The sequence below is a fragment of the Puntigrus tetrazona genome, unplaced genomic scaffold, assembly GCF_018831695.1.
Source record: "Puntigrus tetrazona isolate hp1 unplaced genomic scaffold, ASM1883169v1 S000001067, whole genome shotgun sequence".
Lineage (NCBI taxonomy): Eukaryota > Metazoa > Chordata > Actinopteri > Cypriniformes > Cyprinidae > Puntigrus > Puntigrus tetrazona.
Window position 1 is genome coordinate 189353 of NW_025048656.1, and position 16992 is coordinate 206344.

The following is a 16992-nucleotide window of genomic DNA, read 5'->3' on the forward strand; positions in this document are numbered from 1 at the left end:
AACTTAAAGCACCTGGTATTCCTAGGCAGTCTCCCATCCAAGTACTAAGCACTCCCAACTCTGCTTAGCTTCTGAGATCAGACGAGATCAGGCATGAACAGGGTGGTATGGCCATAAGCAAGAGCTGTTGCAAAAAGCCCCCTATTTTAAGGTGAGGCACACTATAGGCCATCATACTAGATAAGTAATGAAGGAAACACAAAAGCTACTTCAAAAATTGGTACATTAATGGTTCATCTCATCTTTCCTAAAAATCTCATCAAATACTTCTTTTAAAATACCGGTTAAAAAATCTTTAAAAACAATGTAAAACTCAGTCCCCAACCCATCTATGCCTGGACTTTTCCTTTTGTTTAAGTCACTTATTGCTCTTTTTATTTCTTCTTCTCTTACTTAGTCACCACACTCTTTTTTATCAATTTCTCCTACTCTTGATTTTATTTGCATTAGTAATTCCTCTTTTTCATAGTTTCATAGTAAGATAGTATTTCTTTCAAGATTTCTCCATTTTCTTCTACTATCCTCCCATTTTTGCCCCTTATTTCTTTAATCATTTCTGCTTTTCCTCTTCTTTTCTCCAGATCAAAGAAAAACATGGTGCACTTCTCCCCCTCGACTGTATATTTTGCTTTACTTCTTAATCTTGCACCTCTTCCATTTCCTTCAGTCTACCCTCAATTTCTTTTATTTTCTGAATGCTTTTTTCTGCCTTACCCAGTTCCTCATTTAATTTTGCTCTTAGCTCTCTCTCCTTGCTTTTCTTACATTTTTTAATTAATTTGCAATATCTTACGGTCAATTTTTTTTACCAGATATTTCACATTCTCTCATCACACTCGCTTATCCTCATTATACATTTCATTGCCTTTTTCCTTTTCAATGATCTCATTTATACTGAAAACATAATCTTCATTCTTTAAAATCTCTGTATTTAAAATCCATACTCCTGGCCCTCTTTGCACTTTACTCCAGTCCACTCTAAAATATAAAAACTTGTGATTGCTAAAACTTGTCTCTTCATACATAATCTTTTCTATAAAATTCTCCATATTTCTCGTACATAAAATAAAATCAATTCTTGTTGCACACACAAACTGCCCAAATATTTGCCTCCTAGAAAATTCTTTTTTCTTTTCATTTCTTTCTCTCCACACATCGATCATATTATTCTCTTCCATTAATGCTTTTAATTATTTTCTCCCCGTGTCAGTAATAGATAAGTATTGAAGAAAACTAAATAGCTTACAGCATCTGATATTCCTAGGCAGTCTCCCATCCAAGTACTAACCAGGCCCAACTCTGCTTAGCTTCTGAGATCAGACGAGATCAGGCGTGAACAGGGTGGTATGGCCGAAAGCTACAGCTGCTGCTGCAAAAAGCCCCTTATTTTAAGGTGAGGCAAATAACAGGCCATCATACTAGATAAGTAATAAAGGAAACACAAAAGCTACTTCAAAGTTTGGTACAATAAAGTTAAGATTATTAGATAAGTTGTAACAAAAATTATTCACAAAATGTCACACAAAAAATTAGGAGGGATCTGTCACCACCAATCATATTATATTTACATTCCCAAAAGACATACGGTTTGAAACCGCACAACAATCATGACCATATCTCAGAGCAGCAGTCACATTTGGAAGAAAAACATTTGAATGTCCACACAACAATAAAGCTCAGTGTTACTGCACATGTCCTCAGTTCATCAATGCATAGATGTTAAAAGGATAAATCCAAGTCCATCCAGTAAACTTTATCCAAAGGGAATAGCAATCCTCAAAAAGTACTTGGATGAAAATCCCAATATTGAAGAGAAGGATCCATGACCAGGGTAGATGATCCCATAATCAGACAGACACAAATCCCCTATTGAGATGTAGAACAAAATGTCCCTCAACAAGGGTTTCCAAATAAAAGCATAGAGAGAGCAAACACCCTCAGCTTCCATGTGCTCCTCATTCAAACTTCCCTATTCCTTTTATTCTCTGGCCTAGAGAACCTTTCACAGCAATAGCTCCCAGTGCCCTCTAATGGCAGGGAGTAAAATAACACCTTTCATTCACCACAGAAAGCAAGTAACAGTTTTCTAGATCAGTTACACACCTTTCAGTTAGATTAGTCTGCGGATGGTAAGCAGTGGTGAGTTTTTGAATAGCACCCCATTGCCAGCAAGTGGCATTTAGAAGTTGCGAGGTGGGGCTTCCGGTGACGTCAGCAACCTGATGGCAGCTTGAAAGATCGCTCTCCGACAAAGTGATAGATTATAGCCCCAAAACACGAGATACAAACTGGAATTTTCACTATCGTCAGTATGGAAGGAGGGGCCCAAGTACAAACTAGGCGAAAACCTAAAGGGAAATTAGTAAAAGAAGGAGTACAGGGTGAAAACGTCGAGCCGCCGTCTAACGTCAGCCCGGGTGAGAGTGTAATGGAGCGGGGAGGCGGCGACGAGCACGAGGAGACCGTTAGCTTGGCTATGATTTTCCAAGAGGTGCGCGATTTTAGGAGAGACAATTCTGATCAGCTAAAAGAAATAAAAGAGGACATTCGAAAAACCAATGTCCGAGTAGAAGAAGCTGAGGAACGAATTGTCAGTTTGGAGGAGAGATCGCAAAACACCGAAAGCGTAATGGCGGAAGTTTTGAAACTACAGACGCAGTTAGAAGAAAGGATAACGGACCAAGAGGGCCGCTCACGAAGGAACAACATCAGGATCTACGGGGTCGCAGAAGGGGCTGAGGCAAACTCGCCAACTATGATCGCGTTTGTGGAGAGTATGCTGAAGGAAAAACTCGATCTACAATCGTCTCAATCCCTTCAGATAGAGAGCGCATCATCGCGCGCTCGCCCCACGGCCGCCGGAAAATGCACCGCCGAGATCAATTGTGGTGAACTTTCTCAGTTATAAGCTGAAGGAAGAAATTTTGAGAACGGCGTGGAGAAAGAAGGGCTTTGTCTGGGAGGAGAGGAGAGTGAACATTGATCACGATTATGCCCCTGACGTTATCAGAAAGCGCAAGGAATACACGGAAGCAAAGAAAATGCTGACCGAGAAGAAGATCAAGTTTCAAACCCCCTACCCTGCCAAACTACGGGTGTTTTTCACAGACGCGACCCGGGTATACAACTCTGCGGAAGAAGCAACGAAGGATCTAGCTGACAGGGGATTCCCCATCACGGTCATCCAGCCCCCCGGGTCACTGATGGAGCGAATTCAACGTCTCACCTGGCGCACGGCTGGTCAGAGAGCGGAGGGAGGCCGCATCAGGGACAAGCAAAGCTACAAAGAAAAGCTTCAGTCTTACAGGCGGTAAACAGAGCATTGGCTTTATTTATGTTAAATCTATTATTATTTTCTTTTAAAGGTTGGTCCATTACCTGGTAGGTGACAATTCTTGCTTTTCCCCTCTCCTTTTTGCGGGACCTTATTGCGAAACTAGGATATTGACCAATGTATTTTACTTTTGTGTTGTTTTGAGTTTTCGCCTAGTCCAATGTATTTTTCTTTTAATGAATGTCGGAGTATAGCTGTCATACTGACACATGAGCGCAAACTGTATTGCCAGTGTGATCAGCATAGGGGGCCCTTCCCTGTTGGATAGTGAAGGTTTTCCCTCTGAGCCATTCTGTTTTGGCTCACTTGAGGTCAGGAGAGAGACCTCTTTTTAAAGTTCTTTATTTTTTCATAGTTCAATGTTCTAATGTTGTTCAGAGAGTTCAGCTGCCATTCTTGGAAACGAGGGGAGAGTCTGCTCAGTCACTGACTCACAAGAGGGGATGTTGGTTAAGATTTGTGTTAATAGAGAATAATGTTACGTAATATTAAGGTGATATCCTTCAATGTAAACGGGGTACTTAATCCAATTAAAAGAAGTAAAATTTTTTCAAAACTTAAAAAAGATAAAGTTCAGATTGCCTTCTTACAAGAGACACATCTATCACAGGTAGAACATAGTAAACTAAATAGATCAGGCTTCAGTGCTTTTTCATCATCTTATAAATCTGGCCACAGGAGAGGAGTAGCGATATTAATATCAAAGCAAATACATTTTGAGCATATATCTACTAATACAGACAAGGAGGGTAGATATGTTATCATAACAGGAAAGTTAGAGAGCTCCTTGGTTACCTTTTTAAATGTATATGCTCCTCCAGGAGCGGATTGGTCTTTTTATAAACATATATTTGATTTAATGGCTACACATTCTCAGGGCATTACTATTTGTGGAGGAGACTTTAATGTAAGACTGAATCATAGACTTGATTCCTCTGGAAGTGGTTTAACCCACCCCAAACCTGTAAGTAAGAAAATTAATATGATCATGAAAGAGCTGGGGGTCATAGATGTATGGCGGGATCTTAATCCGTCTACGCACGTACTTATACCCATTTTTCTTCACCGCATTCGGTTTATTCTAGAATCGATTATTTCTTTATTTTTAGTAAAGACAGAGACAGGGTCAAGTGCTGCGAGATAGGAACAATAGATCTTTCTGATCACAGTCCTGTCTATTTGACTTTCAACTTGAGAAGCAAACCAAAGACTACATTGTGGAGATTAAACTCAAGTATTTTAAATGGGTTTAAAGAACAGTTGAAGACAGAAATTAATATTTACTTGGAAAATAATGATAACGGGGAGGTCTCACCCCCTATGCTCTGGGATGCATGTAAAGCTGTGATGAGGGGAAAGATTATTGCAATTACCTCACTACTCAAAAAGATTAGGCAGGAGAGACTTAATACACTGCAGCAATATCTGGAGAAGTTACAAAGACAACACATGAGAAATCTTGATATTAATGTGAAAAAAGAGATTAAAAAGACTCAGGAAGAGATAAATGATTTGTACATGCAAGAAATACAGAAAAAAATTATATTTACCAAGCAGAGATATTATGAAGTGGGGGGAAAATCTATTAAACTCCTGGCCTATAGGTTACGTAAACAGCAGGCTGATAATTCGATCTACAAGATTCGCAATCCAGCTACCAAAAACATTGAAAATGGCCTGGATAAAATTCTTAACATTTTTGAGACATTCTACAAAAAATTATACTCCCAAAACCAATTAGATGTAGAATCTCAAGCGACAAGGGTCCTTGACTCTTTGAATTTGCCCCTAGTCTCTTCAGAAGACAATGATAGACTGTTATCAGAAATAACGGTAGAGGAATTAAATAACGCTATTACTAGGTTGAAAGTAAATAAGTCTCCAGGTCCCGATGGTTTTGTCTCTGAATGTTATAAATCTCTTAGAGAATCATTGTCTCCTATGTTACTGACTACCTTCAATTCAATATTAAAGGGTGGGGCGGTCCCTCCCTCTTGGAGGGAAGCAATTATTTCTGTTATACCGAAGGAAGGTAAAGATAAAAGTGAGTGTGGAAACTTTAGACCTATCAGTGTTTTAAATGTTGATTATAAACTATTTACATCCATGTTGGCTAGAAGGTTAGATACAATTATCCCTAAACTTATTGACCCAGACCAGACTGGGTTTGTTAGGCAAAGACAAACCCAAGACAACATTAGACGCTCATTACATATTATGAACCACATAACTAAGCATAATGTTGAGGCTCTCTTAGTGGGATTGGACGCTGAAAAGGCATTTGATTCTGTTACGTGGGACTATCTCTTCATGGTCATGAATCGATTTGGGTTCCATAAATCTATTATCAAAGTCATTCAAGCACTATATGATAAACCTGTAGCGAGAATTAAGGTGAATGGTGATCTCTCTAACCAGTTTTCTCTAGAGCGAGGAACACGCCAGGGCTGTCCAATTAGCCCTACTCTATTTGCCCTGTTTATAGAGCCACTAATTCAGTGTATTAGGCAGAACGACAAAATCATAGGCATAGAAACAGGGACAGGAATACAAAAGGTAGCTGCGTTTGCAGATGATATTTTAGTATACCTAAAGCAGCCAACCCAGTCATTTCAAGAACTGATGTCTCTCCTTGGTACATACGGATCCTTCTCGGGTTATAAAGTAAATATACAGAAAACCCAGGTCCTTACCTTTAATTATAAGCCACCCGGCTTCATTATTAAGAATTTTTGTCTAAATTGGGAAGCGGTGTCAATGAAGTATCTAGGAGTACTTTTACCAAAAGATACATCAAAATTATACCAAATTAATTTTGCCCCTCTAATTTTAAAGATTAAAAAAGATATTTCTAGATGGAATATTATTCCCTTTCTAAGCATGAGCTCAAGAATAGAATCAATCAAGATAAACATTCTACCGAGACTACTATATTTATTTCAATCTTTACCAGTGATTATACCATCGCAGCAGTTTCTAGAATGGGATAAATTATTTTCAAGATTTATCTGGAATGGGAAAAAACCCAGAACTAGATTTAAAACACTTCAGCTAAGGAAAGAAAAGGGGGGAATGGGACTTCCCTGTTTGCAAGATTATTATTATGCTGCCCAGATTAGACCTTTAGTGTGTTTATGTAATCCGGCATATCACTCAAGATGGAAAGAAATAGAAGGTGCTATATCCCGAGATGTCAATAAATTAATAAATATAGATAATCCTTGGCTAAATGTGTCCTTGAACATTTGGAAGAAATTAGCGAAAGGTCATTTGAAAGATTCCAGGATATTGTTGCGCTGGTGCGCCTATGATACAGAGTTTGCCCCTAACAAATTAGATATTAGTTTTAAAAGATGGACAACTAAGGGCCTAACTGCCTATTGGACATTTATGAGTAAGGGAAAGCTTCAGAGCTTTCAGATACTTAAAGAAAGACATGGACTAGAGAACCAGGACTTTTATAGATATCTCCAACTGCGTCATTATTTAGAATATGCTATAGGAAATGTATCGAAAAAAGAAGACGGGTTATTAAAAGTGTTCTTGTTAGCCTATCAATCTGACGATTGTAAAAAAGTTATTTCAAAGTTGTATAGAGGGCTACAACAAGCCAAATTGGTAGATACATTATATTTAAAGGAGAGATGGGAGCAAGAAGGCAACTTCAGCCTTTCAGTAGAGGAGTGGGAAAGTGTATGTGAGTCACAATGGAAAACTACACATTCCTTGTTTTGGAGAGAGTTTGCATGGAAGGGGATTGTTAGGTTCTTCTCCACACCTGCTCAGAGTAAGCAACAGATACATAAAACCAAATGTTGGCGACAGTGTGGGGCCGATAAGGCTAATCATGTTCACATCTTTTGGAGTTGTCTTTCTATAAATCAGTACTGGCATGAAATACATAAATGTTTAGAGGATATCTTTAACATTCAAATTCCCTTTTGTTTTGAAGTGATGTACCTGGGACTGATTTCTAGCGATTTTCCAAATAAATACCTGTTTAGAATCTTAACAATTGCAAGTAAGAAAGCAATTACAAGACAGTGGCTCCATCCAAGCGTGCCAACTCAGGAAAACTGGGTAGAAATAGTACATGAAATTTTCTCAATGGAGAAGTTAACCTATGCCCTAAGACTTAAGTCTCAGTTATTTGCAGTATTATGGAAAGAGTGGATTAAGTATATATCCCCTATACGACCAGATTTTGTTTAAACAAATGAAACATAGACGGTGAGTCTATACCAAGTCTATTCTTTAAAGCAGACACCCCACAAGAATCGGGTCGAAAGTGTTTTGTGGCAGACTTGTTTCCGTGTTGTTTTTGTGTATGTCATTTATTTTTATGTTCTGTATCTTTTCGCACATTACCATCTCTATAAAGGGATTGTACAGTACATTTCTTTGACAAGTGTTTAAAAATGTAGAGTCCTTTTTCTCCCCTCTTTTATGTTTGTTTATTTGTTTTTATGGGACTCAATATTGCGATATACTTATTGATATTACGCCTTTGATTATGTAAATAAGAAACATTGACAATGTTTGTACTTCCCTGTTGTGAATAGAAATTTCAATAAAAATAAAATATAAAAAAAAAAAGAAGTTGCGAGGTAAACTGCGGCCCTCGGTCTGACACCAAATAAGTAGGTACCCCCCATCGAGTGAAGATCTCTTTGATGAGGATGTTAGTTATCAGAGGTGTTTTAGCTGATCGTAGAGGGAATACCTCAACCCATTTGCTACAGTAATCCACAGTCACAAGCAAATACTCATTTAACCTCATGCTCCTCGGAAATGGTCCCATAAGATCCACACCAATCATATATCCAGGTTCCTTCACAGCAGTAAACTGAAGTGTCCCAGAAAGTTTTGATATACGTGGTTTGTATTGCTGACAAACTTGGCACTGTTTGCAGTGATCCCATACATCTCGTTGAATCTCTGGCCAATACACTACATTGAGAAGCCGAGTCTTCATGCGTCCTAGATGCCCACTCAAAGGATTATCAAGAAGAAATTGTGGCCGAAGATCCTTAGGGACGATCACCTGCAAAGTATGACCCTTCTGGCCATCAGGAACACATCTGAACAGAAAGGTATTCTGCACAACATAGTGAATACACTGGGGGTCGAAGGGGTCTAGCTTTGCTTCATCCCATAAAGGTTGCAAAGACGGATCACTTTTCTGACTTCGACCAAGTTCTTCCCAGTTGATCGGCAAATCTCCACTTTCATCCTTTGCATTACATACTGCTACACTTCCAAATGGCGCTTCTTCAGGCATTACATGAGACAGTGAATCAGGTACAACATTACACTTCCCTTTACGGTATTTCACTGTAAGTTCAAACCCCTGTAGTCGTATGGCCCACCTAGTAAGTCTGGATGTCGGGCGAGGATGGTTAAATACCCAAGTGAGAGCAGCGTGATCTGTAATAATCTCAAAGGATCTCCCTTCTAAGTATTGTCGCCACTTCTCAACTGCCCAGACCACGGCAAGGCACTCCTTCTCTGAGACAGCATATGATTTTTCTGCTCCTTGTAGCAATCTGGAGGCATAGGCAATAACGTGTTCTCCCTTCTCTGATTCTTGAGTCAGTACTGCACCAAGTCCAATATCGCTTGCATCGGTCTGCACTTTGAACAACTTATTTGTATCTGGTGGCATTAATACAGGGGCCTTTTGCAGGGCATCCTTCAAGTCTTCCAGGGAATGCTGGCATGCTTTGGACCAATTCCATGGTACATCCTTTTTCTTAAGTGCATGAAGAGGAGCAGCACGTTCTGAAAAGTGTGGGATAAAGCGATGATACCATCCTGCAAGTCCCATAAATCGCTCCACTTTCACATTTCTGGGCACAGGAAAATTCTTAACAGCAACCACTTTGGAATCTTCTGTCTTAATTCCTTCCTCCGAAATGACATGTCCCAGGAAAGTAAATGATTTCCTCACAAATTTGCACTTCTTAAGATTAAGTGTCAAGCCAGCGGATTCCAGTGCAGCAAAAACCTTATTCAAATCTTGGAAGTGTTGCTGAATTCCTCTGGAGTATACCACAATGTCGTCTATGTACACAAAACAACAGTTGCCTATAATATCTTGCAGAACTTTGTTCATCAGCCTCTGGAATGTTGCACCTGCATTTTTCAAGCCGAACGGTAGACGAACAAACAAAAGCAGTCTTTTGGATACTGCTCTCATCCATTGCCATTTGCCAATATCCACTTCTCAGATCCAGGGTACTGAAGACTGTAGCTCCATAGACAGACTCTAAGATATCTTGTATCTGAGGCATGGGAAAGCCATCCAGTGGGGTTTTAGCATTCAGTGCTCGATAATCGACACAGAAACACATACCTCCATCTTTCTTGGATACTAGCACTACTGGAGCTGCCCACGGAGATGTAGATGGCCTAATTATACCCTTACTCAGCATTGCTCTGACTTCCTCATCAATAAAGTTTTGCTTGTTGACAGGGACAGAATAAGCTCTTCTTGCGCACTGGAATGGAATCACTTGTTATAATCTGATGCTTAATCACTGAGGTTTGACCCAATACATCGGTGCAAACAGTTGGCCAATTCAACAGCAATTCATCCAAATGATACTTCTCCGTCTGGGAGACATCAGCAAGACCCACCAAATCCTTTACTACAGTTATGGTATTGCTGGACGCTTGCATTAACGGCAGTGCACAATGTACTTTAACTGAAGGTGGTTGGTCATAGCAAGAGAAAGGATGTAATATCTCCTTTTGTCCAGGCAAAGAATAGGTGGAGGTGTCAAAATCCAGCTTTACTCTGTTTATCACAAGGAACTCAAGGCCTAAGATGAGCGGAAACGCCAAGTCTTCATCCCTCATAACAAATAGACGAAGGGTTTGTGCACTCTTGCAAAGTACAGTCCCATGTCACTTCACCAAAAGCCCTCTGGATATGGCCATTCGCAAGTGCAAACGTCTGTCCTCGACTGGACTGCCATGACTCTGCTCCATCCTTCCATTTCCTCCACAATGTAATATATTCAAAGTCAGGAGCTTTACATTCCCTCTGGTTACTAACGCCATGCTGTGGCCTCCAGGCTTACCTCTGCAGGACTTATCCTGGACCATCTTTTTGAAGTTCTTCTCTGCTTGACGTTGCTTCCAGAAGGCCCTTTCCTCAGCAATATCTCGTTCCACCAATGCCCCTGTGCGCACCAGGTCATCAAACGTATTTACTGTTCCTCTCAAGATACTTGCAAGTCTGGGATTACAGTTTCTCAAGGTAGCCTGCAAAATCTCCTTCTCTGTCATTCTCTGTCATTGCTCTCAAGTCTGAGACACAAGGCTCGATACTGAAAAGCAAATGTTCGAAGATCTTCATCGATTTCTTGTTTTCTCTCCCTTATCCTCCTTTCCACTTCCACCTCATGATCATCAGGCAGAAATGATCGCAAAAAGGCAGACTTGAATTGACTCCATGTTTTACCGTGTGTTTTTTCAGCTACCCACCAATTCTTGGCAGTATGTGTCAGTACTGATGGCAGTTTTGCTAATATCTCGGCATCACTCATGGGTCGTACGGCTAAGTACTCTGCGCATTTTTCCAGATATGCTATTGGGTCTTCATCTACCATGCTCCCAAACTTAGGGAATTCTATTTTAATGGCCATTTTGTAAGGCAACTGGGTTAACATTGATGTAGATGGCACATCTTGGATTGAGGTAGCAGTTGGGGTAGAGGTAGCGCATGGCAAATTAAAGACCTGAGATGGCTATCTCTTCTCTTCATGCAATCCATCACAGCTTTACCCATGTCTTGCAACTGATTTTCTAAGGATTTCTTCAGGTGACTGAGTTCATTCTTAACAAAATCAATTAGTTTTTCCTCCATCTTATTCAAGCCTTGGCTGGTGGATGACCGAGAGGTCATTAGCTTTAATAAATCTGGCATCTGCCCCTCTATAACAATCAAACGACGGTCATACTGTTGTAGATGACTCTGAATATGTCTTTCCATTGCTTGTACACATTCCACGCTATCTTGCTCCATCTTATCCATTCTGAGCCCCAATTGACTAACTTTTGTTGAAATAGCAAGACTGATCAAACTCTCTTCATCCTCTTCCAGTGGTGGTGGAGGCGGCAGACAACTAAAGTCATTATCCTCTTCTGGAACAGCTATTCCTTCTTCAGACTCTAGATACAAGCTGCTGAAGGAACATATCAGATCTTGAACTGGTTCACGTCGGGTGATTTTAAAATTATAAAAATTATTAATTATCTATAAAGCCCTGAATGGTTTAGCTCCTCAATACTTGAGCGAGCTCTTATTACATTATAGTCCTGCCCGTCCGCTGCTTTCTCAAAACTCTGGCCATTTGATAATACCTAGAATATCAAAATCAACTGCGGGCGGCAGATCATTTTCCTATCTAGCACCTAAACTCTGGAACAATCTCCCTAACTCTGTTCGGGAAGCAGACACACTCTGCCAGTTTAAATCTAGATTAAAAGACACATCTTTTTAACTTAGCCTACACATAACACCCCAATATACTTTTTATTATTCAAATCCGTTAAAGGATTTTTAGGCTGCATTACTTAGATTTGCTGGAACTGGGAACACTACTCCTAAAATACGATGTACTTGTGACATCGTAAAAAGAATGGCATCTACGCTAATATCAGTCCTGTCTCTTTCTTAATCTGTTTTCACAGTTTGTATCCAGACTAGATAATAGATGGACTAGATGGATCAGCACCCAGAGATTATGTTCATCAGAGACCACAAAACCTAGATGCGCCCGTGGACAGATCACTAGATCCTGATGCACACACACTCTAAGTCATTTACACTATCTGACACAGCTGCGTTTAAATTGAACTGGAAGTTAAGTGCTGGACGGACGTCACAAAGGCATCTCAGATACATTTAAAACATACCACAGCTTAGAAACCATTAAAACATTCAATATTAAAACCTTCCCTTTCAAGTTTAGTGTTCTCAGTTTCCAAAAGTGTAACCTTCTCTCTATTTCTGTTACTAGTTCCTCTCACATTTCATCTCTTACATTTCTCTAATTTTTCCCTGTTAAAATTCCTAAAATCTTAATTTGTTCCACTTCCTTGAAGTTAAAACAATCCGTTAAAATCATAGCTTTCCCAAATCTGATATATACTGTTTTCTCCTCATTTATTTTACTCCCAGATCCTTTACAAAATTATTTTACAACATTCATAACGTCTTTGACACTTTCCTTTCCTTTTACAATTATCGTTGTGTCATCAGCGTATTGGAAAACTTTCCCTTCAGTCTTATTTCCCTCAATTTCTATCCCCCTTATTTCTGTGTTTTGTTTTATAGCCAGTCTCAAAGGTTCAGACACCAGGGAATACAATAACGCTGAAAGCCCTGTCTTATTGACCTTACTTTAAAACAATCTGTTAAAAAACCATTACATTTAATCTTAGTTAGTGCACCCTTATATAATATTCAAATCCATTTCATAAAATTTTCCCCAAAACCAAAACTCCTTAAAACCTCAAATAAATACCCGTGCTCCACCCTATCAAACGCTTTTTCGAAATCCAGACTAATTATATATTCCTCGTCCTTTTTTTCTTTCATGTACCATATCATATCCTTTATGCTCATCGTTATATCGGCTATATCCCTCCATTTTATCGCATAAGCTTGATTTGTTTTAATTATACTTGGCAATACTTCTTTTAATCTGTTTGCTAATACCTTTGCTAAAATCTTAAAATCCGTATTCAACATTGTGATTGCTCTGTAGTTTTTTAAATCTATCTTTTCTCCTTTCCTTTTATATATCAGTTTCATTAGCCCCATGCTTGTTCTCTCATTAATTTCTTCCTTTTCAAAAATTTCTTTAAAAACCTCATTTAAAATCATTGTTAAAACCTCTTTAAAACAAATATAAAATTCAGTTCCCAAACCATCTATTCCTGGACTTTTCTTTTTATTCAGCTCATTTTTGCTCTTTCAATCTCTTCTTCTCTAATTTGTTGGTCACATTCTTTTTTATCTTCCTTACTTGCACTAAACACTAAACAGGTCCTCATAAAAATTCCTTATTTCTTCTAATATTTTTTTATTCCCTTTTACAATTTCTCCACTTTTCCCTCTTATTTCCTTTATTGCTGTAGCTTTCCCTCTCTTTCTTTCCATATCAAAAAAGAACTTTGTACACTTTCCGCCCTCCACCACATACTTTGCCTTGCTTCTTAGCCTCGCCCCTTCATATAGATTTTCTTCCATTTCTTTCAGTTTCTCTTCTAGTTCTTTTATCTTTTGTATTTATTTTCTTTATTCAATTCTGTTTCTAAAGTTTCTTTTATTGTAGTCTTATACAGAAATGCAAAAGATATGAAGAAATTAAAATAATTTCTTCATATCTTTTGCATTTCTGTATAAGACTACAATAATTGATAGAAAACCTTTTGATCAAAAACTACGTTCTCCCACCATAACCCCTTATTCTCTTTGTACATACCATTTTTCTTTTCTTTTTCTATAAATCAGTGTATTTAAAATCCATACTCCCGGGCCTCTTTGCATTTTACTCCAGTCTAGCTTAAAAGATAAAAACTTGATCGCTAAAACTGGTTTCTTCATATTTAATCTTTTCTATATAATTCTCCACATTTCTTGTACATAACACAAAGTCGATTCTAGTTTGGCATACAAAACTCCCTGCTATTTGCCTTCTTGAAAATTATTTTTTCTTTTCTTTCTCTCCACACATCTACCATGTTATTTTCATCCATTAACATTTTTAGTTTTTTTCTTCGCGTATCTGTTTTGAAAACCATTCCTTCCTCCATATCTTGTTTACTAAAAACTGTGTTAAAACCCCCTCATCATTATTATTTCTTTATACTCCTTTACAATGTTTCTTAAAATATTAAAAAACTCTTTCTTTTCTTTCTCCACCACTGGCGTATGTACGTTTACTAAAAGCAAATCTTTTCCCTCATATTTGTTCTTAACTACCATACATTTCCCGTTCTTGTCTTTATGCAAATTTATGCAAATTTTACTCACTTTAAAAACATCGTCCTTCATTAAAAAAGCCACTCCTCTTCCAATCCTCCCATCTCCATTATTATATAAAATACTTCCATCCCATCTCTTTTTATAATCATTCATCATATTTTCTTTCCAGTTTGTTTCTTGTAGTGCTATATTGTCCTCCCTTTTACATTTTTCCTATACCTTTTCAAATTTCCTCATGTCCATTAACCCTCTTGCATTTAAAGTAACACAACTTAAAACCATTAAAGGAAAAATAAATACTTAAAATTCGGATCGTTTTCTCCCTCCAAGCCCCTTAACACATCGAATCTGTTAGTTATGATCATTTTTCTTGCACTTTCCAAATTTGGTTTTATCTTCATAGCTCTCCTTCTTATTTGTCCTTTTTCCCTTCTGTCTTTGATCATGTTGTCAAGCTTTGTTTTTACTTCACTGTACGTTTTTTTCTTTTCATCCACCCCTCTTTGTCCATCTCTGTCCACCTCCCCCGAAAGACTGTCTGATGTATCCATTTCTGTCCATTGAGTGTCCTGCTCCATTGTTTGCTTTCATTATTACTGTTGTCCTTTTCCCTTTCTTCTTCCCCTGTGTTGCTCGTTCCTCCTTTAGTTACTTTTTGTTGTAGTCCTTCCTCCTCTTGTTCTTCATCAGTTTGTCCTTCCTCCCTATCGTTTCCTTCATGCACCTGTCCGCCCACCTGTTGCTCCCTTCCTCCTTCATTTCCCTCCATCCGGCATTCACATTTATTTAAAATTTCCTGACAACCCGAGCACCTGTCAGCATTGCAATCTTGTGCATAATGTCCCCTCTCCTCACATTTGTAGCACACAAAAATTGGGCATTCTTTCAGCAGGTGATCCGGGCTCATGCACAGCCTACAAGTCTTCACCTGATGGCTGTGCATCACCCGGAAATACTGTGGCCCTTCGGCTGTTTCTAGCCTTGTGCTGTACGGCAAAGATGCCACTAGGAACCTTGTTCCGTCTTCGATTTCAACACCCCATCTTTCCAATTTTTCTAAAATTCGTTTGTCAAAAAATCGAAAACAAACAAATAAAAAACTAAACTAAAAAAGAGAACTCCAAACAAACACCAAAAATTTACACAAAATGGAGGAGAGCCTTCCTCTCCCTACTGCAGCCAACAACTTCCTGTGTGTTCTCTAGCGCCAACAGGGTGGTATGGCTGTAAGCGAGAGCTGCTGCTGCTGCAAAAAAACTATTTTAAGGTGAGGCACACTACAGGCCATCATACTATAAAAGTAATGAAGGAAACACAAAAAATACTCCAAAATAAGGTACATTAAAATTAAAAGCATTAGATAAGTAGTTAAAAACAGCCAAACACTGTTTAAAAATCAGCTACTTTAAAAGCAATTGATATAAATAAGCAGTAAGGGAAAGCAAAGAGCTGTTCAAACTTTGGCCACACTAAGGGCCAGTGTATTAGATAAGTAATGAAGAAAACCAAAAAGCTTACAGCACCTGGTATTCCAAGGCAGTCTCCCATCCAAGTACTAACCAGGCCCAACTCTGCTTAGCTTCTGAGATCAGGCGTGAATTTTTTTTATTTTTTTATTTTATTTTTTTTATTATTTTTTTACACAAACTACAAACGATAAACTACAATAAACCACCTGAAGGGGGAAACCCTTTTACATGGGGGGAGTACACCTTTGTAAAATTAAACATAAAATCAACATACATAGGTTCCAACATAGATTCAAACTGGACTCTTTTAAAACATACATAAAATCAACCGTCGTCATCAGGCATCTTCCAGTCAACTTCTTCAAAGATCTTATATACATCATAAGTAAAAATGTGATAAAAGTCATTGAGTTTTCCCAAGTTCTTGTAGTAACAATACAAATATTTCAGATAGTTTTCAGCTTTTTCTTCAATATTCTTTCAATATCCAAGACAGATTTCTCTCTTTTGCCACCACCCTTCTCTCCCATATTGCTCCTTTCATTAGCATGACAAGAAGATTAATGATTTTGCTATTTTTACACTCCTTATATTCACCCAACATTACAATTTTATTCCATTCTGATTCTTCTTCATAGTGCTCTCCTTTCAAAAGTTCAAACAGTCTTTTGCATTTAGTTTTTAAAATGTCCAGTTCTTTGCAATATAAAAACAGGTGCAGGAAGCCTTCATCCTCTTTGTTGCACACCTTACAGATGGAGCTCTGCTCCATTCCAATCTTGTGTAAAATCACGTCTGTAAAAATAGCTTTGTGTCTGATTAAAAATTCCAGGTTTCCCAGTTTCGTTTCAACTATCCTTCCTTTTATGTTACTCCATATGTTTTCTTCTTTCAAGTCTTTATATTTCTGCTTCCAATAGTCATTTGCTTTAGGTTTCTTAAAAATCGTATCTCTAAAAACACCATAAAACATTTTGACAGTACATTCCTTGAAAATATGTAGTTTCTCTCTAAAAATAGCGTTCACATCTTTCTCCGGTTCACCAGGCTCCATATTTTCAATTTTCTCAATCCAGTCTTTTGGTATTGCGTTTTTAATCATGCAGTACTTATTTATGATTTCTTGTTTGGTATAGTCCTCCTTAGCTTCTTCCATAGTGTCAAAAACATATTGAACTGGTAAAAAT

General features: G+C 38.3%; 2 pseudogenes; both read right to left on the minus strand.

The window, feature by feature from the left end:
• LOC122340919 lies at positions 1-119 on the minus strand (annotated as a pseudogene).
• Positions 120-1239: 1120 nt separating this feature from the next.
• LOC122340917 lies at positions 1240-1358 on the minus strand (annotated as a pseudogene).
• Between the last annotated feature and the right edge of the window lie 15634 nt (positions 1359-16992).